The sequence below is a fragment of the Neopelma chrysocephalum genome, unplaced genomic scaffold, assembly GCF_003984885.1.
Source record: "Neopelma chrysocephalum unplaced genomic scaffold, ASM398488v2 Primary Assembly neopelma1_72, whole genome shotgun sequence".
Lineage (NCBI taxonomy): Eukaryota > Metazoa > Chordata > Aves > Passeriformes > Pipridae > Neopelma > Neopelma chrysocephalum.
In genome coordinates this window covers 5857747-5866339 of record NW_020897732.1, presented here as the reverse complement: position 1 = coordinate 5866339, position 8593 = coordinate 5857747, and the positions used below count along the sequence as shown (strand labels likewise).

General features: G+C 43.6%; 1 long non-coding RNA gene across 1 annotated transcript; it reads left to right on the top strand.

Annotated features, from left to right (window-relative positions):
- The first annotated feature begins 3684 nt into the window (after window positions 1-3684).
- LOC113969369 lies at window positions 3685-8112 on the top strand. Its single transcript, XR_003534836.1, has 3 exons — window positions 3685-4411; window positions 4569-4698; window positions 6588-8112. It is a non-coding gene; the product is annotated as an uncharacterized LOC113969369 (long non-coding RNA).
- Window positions 8113-8593: the final 481 nt, after the last annotated feature.

Here is an 8593-nt window from a genome sequence, read left to right as displayed (position 1 = left end):
CGGCGCGGGGGCGGCGGCGGCGGCTCCGGGCCCGAAACGTCTCCGAGCCGAGACTCAACCACCCGCTCGCATGAGAGACCCGCTTCCGGCTCCGGGCGGAAGTCCCACCCCCGCCGGCGGAAGGGATTGGCCGGCGCTGCCGCCGCGCGGGGCGGGCGCGCGCAGGACCGGGCGGTGCCGCCCGCGGATTGGCCGAGCCTGGAAAGGGGGGGAAAAGGGGGGAGCGCCTGGGGCGCGCGCGCGCTCGCGCGCGGCGTGTGACGCGCGGAGCGGCGCGTGAGGCGCCTGACGTCACCCGGCGCGGAAGGGAGCGCGGGGGGGGGGGCGGGGCGGGGGCGGCGCCGCCCGACAGCGCCCGCGCCCCGAGGAGGTTTGTCCCCTCGCGCGCGCCGTAGCCCCGCCGGGATCGGGCGGGAAGGGAAAGGGAAGGGAAGGAAAATTGAAGGGGAAGGTCGGGTCGCCTTTGATATGGGGGCGGCGGCGCCTCCCGCCCTGGTGGCACCGAGTGTGTGTGTCCAGGGGCACCGTCCCGCCGCCCCCGGCCTAGGGCAGCGCTGAGCTGTGGGGGCACGACCGGCGCTCTCAGTGACGGGAGCTCGGTGTCCCCTCCGAGCGCTGCCACAGCAGGTGCCTGTCCGGGGTTACAGACCCTTACACGGGGTATTCCAGATCCTGGTATAGAAGCTCCTGTGGAATAAGGCTGGGCAGTTGTGGCTTCAAAAGGAAGGGATATGCGCAAATAGGAGGGTTTTAGGAGAAGAGTCTTTAATGAAAGAGCCTTCTGTTCCGTGTGGGTTATGAAAGCCTGCAGAGCGTTGTCTCATAGAATCACAGAATGGCTCGGTTTGGGAGGGACCCTAAAAATTATCCAGTTCCAACCCCGTGACATGGGCAGGGACACCTTGCACTAGACAAGATTGCTCCAAGCCCTGTCCAACCTGGCCTTGAACACTTCCAGGAGTGGGGCAGCCACAGCTGCTCTGGGCAACTTGTGCCTCACCACCCTCACACTGGTCATCGTGCGGAGGAAGAGAAGGCAGAGGAAGCAAAGGGCTGAGGAACAATCCTGACAGACAAAGGATTTATTAGAAAGACAGGGTTGTTAAGCAGTATCCAGACGCTTCCCTCTGACAGTAGGTTCCTCTTTGCTGCTCCTGCAGGGTGACAAGCAAAGAAACTGTGCTGGGAAGTAAAATGCATTTTGTTTGAAGGGGCTTCCTCCTAGGCTGAAGAATGCCAGGTTGGACTGAATAATATGCACAGGAAGGAAAGGGAATGCAAACTGAGACAGGGATAAGCACAGGACATTGTGATAGATGAGGGACTTTTGCCACAGGTAAAGTCTCTGTAGGACTCTTCTGACTCCCCTGACTTTTCAGCCTCAGTTTACCAAGCTGGGGAATAGAGTATACCTTCAGTTATGTAAAACTGCAGTGAATTCCACAAGATTCAGGAATTCTTTTGTTCGACCAAAGAACAAATGAGTCGCGTTAAACAGTCCTAGTTATTTAGTACAGATCATCATTTGTTTCTAACTACAGTTAATTAGGCAAATGGAAAACTTGTGGTTTCTTCTCAGGACTTAAAAAAAAAAAAGTCTGGTAAGGATCATCCTATCATCTTCCAGGACTGCTCCCATTCCTCAGCTCATCTTCAACTTCAGGAGTGGCAAAACTACATCACCTTACAATCAGTTGTCAATAATTACCTGTACCATGCATTGCTGCCTATGTGCACCTTTGATGCTAATCCAGACAGGGCCCTCTGGATCTTGTTTTTAATCCTTATTGATAAGTCATGTACCTGCCTTCCAGCTATCTGCTAGAGATTCCCATAGAGACAGTAACAGCAATTAACTTAGAAGACATAAGGACACCCCAGTACCCTTTGGAACTGTTTCTGATGTTATTGTATTGTTAAAAGTCCCTGGCTGGTGGAGGCAATAAAGAACATCACAGTGCCTGGAACGAGCTCAGTCCTTATTGGACATGAAGCTTTGCTGTTCGTCCGAGGGAAGTTGTGCCTCAATGTTCACTCTTGGGCAAACCATGGGGTGTTTTCCTTACTAGGTTGTTTCAATTTCACAGAATTGTTATGAGGAAGAAACCCCGAGCCAAGGAAGATGGATAGGGTAGAGCCCAATAGGAAAAGGAATAAACCAGCTCTGGGTGTTCAGAAGGACAGACAATTCCTTGGGTAGTGCAGGAAGTGTGACTGATCCATTAGGTGGCCACCATGGAGCTGATACATAAACTATTGATTGCTTAAAAGTCTAAAACAGTGAAACAATTGCTCTTTTTAATTTTTTTTTAATTTATTTTATAAAGGAGCTCAATATGATTTTGTTCTTTAATATCAGACCTTTTTTCAGCAGACTGCAGCTCTTGTCAAGAAAAGAAAAATAGAAAAGGTCTAATTTTAAGCTCTCAAAACAGGGAGCACTGTTTTGAGCTCTCAAAATTGTCATGAGCCCGTTATATCCTTGTTCTGGAGGGACCTCAAAATTCCTGATACTTATCCCTTTAGGCATACAGTCTTCACATCTCCCCCAAGCTGTATCCCCATGCAAGACTTGGGCAGGAAACCAAACCCATCAGACTGATAAAGAGATTGCACTGTATCATTCCTTCTGCTGGCTCAGGGTTTATGATGGCTGAGCTCATCATGAGGAAATGTGAGAGAGAAAATGGTGATTCCTGTCAAGACCAGAACATGGGCACAGCCTCATCGTAGGTAGGAGTTTTCTTTGATGGATAGTTTGTTCTGTTTATCTTGGATTTTTTCCTAAAGCAGCTCAACTATGTTATTAAAGAATAAAAGTACTCTGACACTAAATTTTTTAAAAGCCCAATGTTATAAATGTGTTATATATTGATAAGCATGTCAATATATGTGTGTTGGGTTTATGATTTTTATTCCCTTAAAATTTAGTATAGTTGAGTAACAGTCAACTTTTTCTGGAAAGCAATAAGAGTTTTCTACTTGCCTGGGCCACTTCTAATTCTCAGTGTGGGGGATGTAGAACTTAATCTCTTAAAGCTTCCATTTTTTAGTGGCACACTGCTGAGATCAAAGAGGTTTGATGTTTTTCCTTGTTACACTGGTAGCTGAGGAATGTGTGCCCAGATAGGAGTAAAATATTACAAATCAACAGTGGATGCTGTGTGGTAATAGAAACTACTGCTGGTTCTTCTGTATCTCAGACTCAACCATCTGGAGAGAGAATGCATGGACATGGAGCAATGTCCATGAACAATCGGATTGTTAGTTCAAAAAAATCAAGGAAGAGTAGACTAACTAATTATTTTTTCTTGATCTGTGGTCGAACAGATGTAGAAGGGACCATGTAAGGTACTTCTCAATGTATTAGTGATACATTCTTAAAATTATGTTTTATATTTTAGCCTGGAGAAGAGGAGGCTCAGAGGGACCTCACCGCTCTCTACAACTACCTGAAAGGGGGTTGTAGCCAGGTGGAGGTCAGTCTCTTCTGCCATATCTCAAGGGAAAGGATGAGAGGCCTTTTGTTGTGCCAGAGGAAGTTCAGATTAGCTATTATAAAAAAAGTTTTCACTGAAAGAGTGGTCAGGCATTGGGATAAGTTGCCCAGGAAGGTGGTGGAGTCACCATCTCTGGAAGTGTTCAAGAGGTGCCTGGATGTGGCACCTGGGGACATGGTTTAGGGATGATAATGGTGGTGCTGGGTTGACAGCTGGACTAGATGATCTTGAAGGTCTCTTCCAACCTTGGTGATTCTTTGATTCTGTGATTCTGTACGGTTTTTAATTAGGATTTATAGTTCAGGAAAAGAAAAAAAAAAAAAAGGTAGTCGGTGTACTTCAGAAGGTAAGTCCATATGAAGAGGAGCTGCAAATAATGCAGGATTCCTGGAAGCTAAACATAGAATTGAGCAGTCAGAAACTCAAACCCTCAAAAATGACTAGATGTATTGGAATACTTGAGCTTTACAGTCTTTACAATTTCCTCAAAGTATAATACAAAGGATAATATTTCCTTGCTCACAAGAGCGTAAAGGATTAATTTGTTAAAGTTTGTGAAGCGCTTGGGTGATGTGATAAAAATTTCCACTAACACAGGACTGGGTTTCTGCTTTGTAAGGAAGTTTTGGGCTACCTTTTTTGGGGGGGGGGGGGTTTTTGTTTGTTTTGTTTGTTTGTTTGTTTTCTTTTTCACTCCTTTAAAACACACTCTCATAAAATATTTAATCTTGCAGATCTATGGGATAAGGCTTCATAAATCACCACTATTTAGTAATTGCTGACCTGGAACACTTGCCAAAACCCACAAGCCACTCAGTACGTTGCAGTTTGTGAGACCTTATGAGCCACGTAATACTTTACAGTTCCTGAAGCTATTACCCATCTTTGCAGAAAGAGAGAGATTTTGAAAGGTAAGATTGTACGTTGCGTACAAGGGATTGTACGCAATGGGCTATTCCTGTCATAAAACTTTAATAGAATCCTGTAGTCAGCCTGTATTGCACAGATTTGATGAGTGGCAGTCTTGATAAAAACAGAGGTGATAATTTGGATCTCTTTATTTTGTAGTTGAAGAACCATTTATAACACAGTGGCGAGGCTATGGTGAGATAATTTCTAAATTATATCCAGTGCCAAAATCCAGTTGGACTGCAATGGTATTTCGGTGCCCAGGCAGCAGTGCTGAGTACCCACACAAGTGAGTGACAAGGTGAACATGTGCACTTTGTGTCTTTCTTGTATCAGCTGCTTGGATCAGGTATCAAGCCTTGTAAAGTCCTGCTGTAGAAATAGTTCAAACAAACCCTCAATTAACAGATTTTCTCCTCCAGCCTTGTCCCTTCAGCAGGTTACTCTGATTTCTTTAAGACATAAAAACCATTTTAAAATAAGGCTGTAGCGTAAGTGCCAGCTGTTGTTAAACCCTGGGTTTCATTGGCAGACTGTAAAAAAAGTCTAAGCTGTAAATGGTACCATAAATATTAAAACTGTTGTTAACAGCAGCTGATTACAAACTTTCAGGAGATGATTTAACAGCAATAATTACTGTTAATTGAGCAAAATCACAAATCTGAAAATTACCATTCAGTTTCATAGACTTTGCACTATCATCCAACTGACCAGTAGACAGGCCTGACTCTTGTCTGTATGTAGCAGGTCTGCTGCAGAGCCAGGACTTGTAACCAGACCTTGCACATTCCAGGTTTGAGCAATATACTGTCTTCTATTTATTTATTTTTCCTCTGTGATGTATTTCTTTCTTTAGCTTGAACCCATTTTTAAAACCTAATTAAACCTTAATGAGAAATCGTATAATTTACATACATTTTGTGGCTTAGAATCTTCTGAAGGGATCTGGACTCAATTCAAATTTTCTTAGCAGTAAGGATGTTGGCAATTTTCTACCTTTGTATTTATTTCCGTGATTCTATCACTATTTTTTCTGAACGCTTCACAACAGTCTTTAAATACCATTATAACCACCATGTGCGAAGTATGAGTGTATTTATCAACAGGTGGCAAACTAAAGCACAGAGATGTTTGAGCTCAGTTGTAACTGGTCCTCTGCAAAAGTTGTGTCTGCTCTGAAAAATGATGATAATTTTTTAGTTCTGTCCTCTTGAACACCATATTGAGATTCTGCAGGGGTCATAAATACATGTATCTTTATTCCCCAACCTTACCATTTCAAACATGAGCATATTTAACTGTGCTTCCTGCTTTTGACCTCATAGGTTATAAAAGGATTTTCTATTTCTATTTGTTTGTGTGTGTGTTTGGATGCAATTTTAATTCTCTCATTCTCTATTATGTTGGACATCTGCGAGGAAAATTATGTGAAAATTTCAGGCCCCTAATGAATGAGTTGCAAAGCGATGAATATCAAATGCTTCTCTTTATAGAAGGAATATATTGCATAAAGCATAATAGTGAGCTGGGTTAAAAAGTTGTTCACTGTGAATTTTACCTACACTTGCACTTATATTTCAAGACGGATTTTTTTTTTAAGGGTCCAGAGATTCCCACTAGTCTCTGCCTCCTCTCTGATAAGCCAACTCCAAGTTTCTTATAATTCTAAGGAAAGAGTCAAAAAAAGGGACAGAGCAGAGCTGGTTGTCTCTGAGCTTCTTTTTAAGAAGATCCCTACCCTTATCCTCTCTGTTGGAGGGTCAGAGTGGCTTTGTGTCTTGCACTTGGCTGGCTGTGCTTGTAAATACTTGGGTATTGCCACACATCATAGTTACCTGGGGCTTTTCTGTCTCAAAGAAACTTCTGCTGCCCCGTCTTCAGTCACTTTCTGCCCATAATTTACAGATACAATATAACATATACCCACTCTGATTGGGTTCTTTGACGTGTCTTGTGCTCTGCAAAAGTAGGCAGGCCCTCAGAGAAAGAAGTAAGGTTCCCATAAGACCATTAGCTGCTGATAGTCTGTAAAGTCATGTCTGATTGTTCTTTGCATCTCTTCTGCTCAGTCAGAGAAGAACTGAGGCCTGTAAAAAAATTACTTCATGCCGCTGAATCCTAGAAATTGTCGAGGTGATCTATTCAATACAGCCTTATGATTCTTCTTCTCTCTTGCAGAGCCTTTCTCTGTGTCACGAGGATTCATTTCTGGTTTTCATCCAGCAAAGATAGTCCAGTAAGAGGGATGGTTTTCACACCAGGGTGAGAAATGCAGGTTTTTAAATCATCCACAGGTTGAGCAGGGCCAAGCACTTGGTGGCTGAAGCCACAGAGTGCCCAGGCTGCCCTAACAGCTGTTTCTGGCCATGAAACAAGGACAAGATGAATGTACAGCTATCTGGGTATCCCAGATGGAGAGCTGTGGCCACCCCTGAGTGGATCATGTCTGCCAGATTTTGGGAGAGGAATGACCTGTAAAAGGAGTAGAGGAAACCCACATGAATTGTGACTGGAGATGTCTCCTGAGCTACTGACATATATGTTAGAAATCTAAACTTATACTTGGGTCATTGTGGAAATCCCTGTGAACCTCAAGATACACATAAAACCAGTATCGTTTATGCAGAGTTTTTGTGCAATCTCAGTTCTAACTTCCCTCTGAATGTAAGAGAGGAAATAGAAAGCTGTTTTAGAAGGAAAAGAAAAAGCAGTTTATACTATGGGAAGTCTGAACAGGAAGCTCCAGCTGACTGTTTACTAAGCTAAATGCAACATGGAAAATTCAGTGTGTCAGGAAAAATAACATAGTTTTCTCTCCTGGTGGCAAGCAGCCATGATTGTTGTTACTGGCATGGTCAGCTAATATCATCCTTCTGATATTACTATAGATGGATAAAATCACCATGAGAACTACCCAGTACTGAAAAATACACATTTGTACTGGTTTTTCTCTCCTCAATACGGTAAGGTCAGTTCTGAGCTGGGGCTGCAGGGCTGGGAGTGTATGTGGAAGCTTCTGTGAAGTGTGGGGTGGTTCAGTGTTTACTGGACAAATACATGTGTCAGAAAGTGCCCTGCATCCCTGCCTGGTACAGGCCAATCTCTGGTAGGGAAAAGATGAGCCCAGATGAGACAAATGCAACATGACCTACGCATCTAAGAGATGTTTTCTTAACAACCAGCTTTCTAGCACAGAAGAAGAGTGTTTCTCTCCAACCTTCTGTGCCTCTTCTGTGTCTGGAGAGAGGAAAGCTCTGAGAGTACAGCTGTGGAATCTGAATAGGGGATAACAGTGCAAATGTGTGTAGTGTACGTCTAAGCCCTGATTTTCAATACACAATGATTTTAAAAAAAAAGCTTAGTGCTGACTCTGATGCCTTTTGCACTTCTAGTGCTTTTTCTCCTACACATTGCACAGCAGCAGCACATTTTGGTGTCTGCTGTAATATGGGTGATAACTCGCAGTCATATGTTTCTGATTTTCATCAAATGGAGCAACAAGTGGGGGGTATCCTGCAGAGGTAACGCAAATTATCTTTTAAAATTAATGGTAGAAGTGATCTTGTATCTCAGGAAGTGTGTCCATGGATTCTGTGAAGTGAGTTGGGTGGCAGACAGAGGTGAGCTGGAATTCATTGGAATAATAGGGGTGGGATAATGGTGGGTAATGTCCCAAGACTTACAGCAGGACTGGTGTTCCCAGGAAATCCAGAGGGTCCTGCTGAGAGGCCAATAGGAAACCTACATGTTGGCACACCATCCAGCCTGGAGGCTGGATCACAGATAGGCAAATAAACCAAGAGGAATGAGGGCAAAACGGATGAATGTGACCTGCCTTGCTTCATAGACCACCAGGGAAGGAAAGCCCTTGTATGTCCCTGCTGATAATACAGCACTGAGCTTGTGAGAGACACCTGAACCGATGGTATGTAGGTAGATGGAAGTTATAAACATGAGAAAGAATCTTAAATAGGATTGAATGGAAATGTAAAATTACGTAAAGTGCAGTCTTTCTACTGAAAAATATAAATTGCCTTGAGAAACAGGAAGAGTGGAAAGAGAAATTAAGCATGTGGGGTTTGGTTAGTTGTTGTTTTTTTTTTTTAATTGAAGAGCATATAATTTAGAAAATAAACAAGAGTGGAATAAAAAATATTTTGCTTCTCCTGACTTTGTGACTGTTA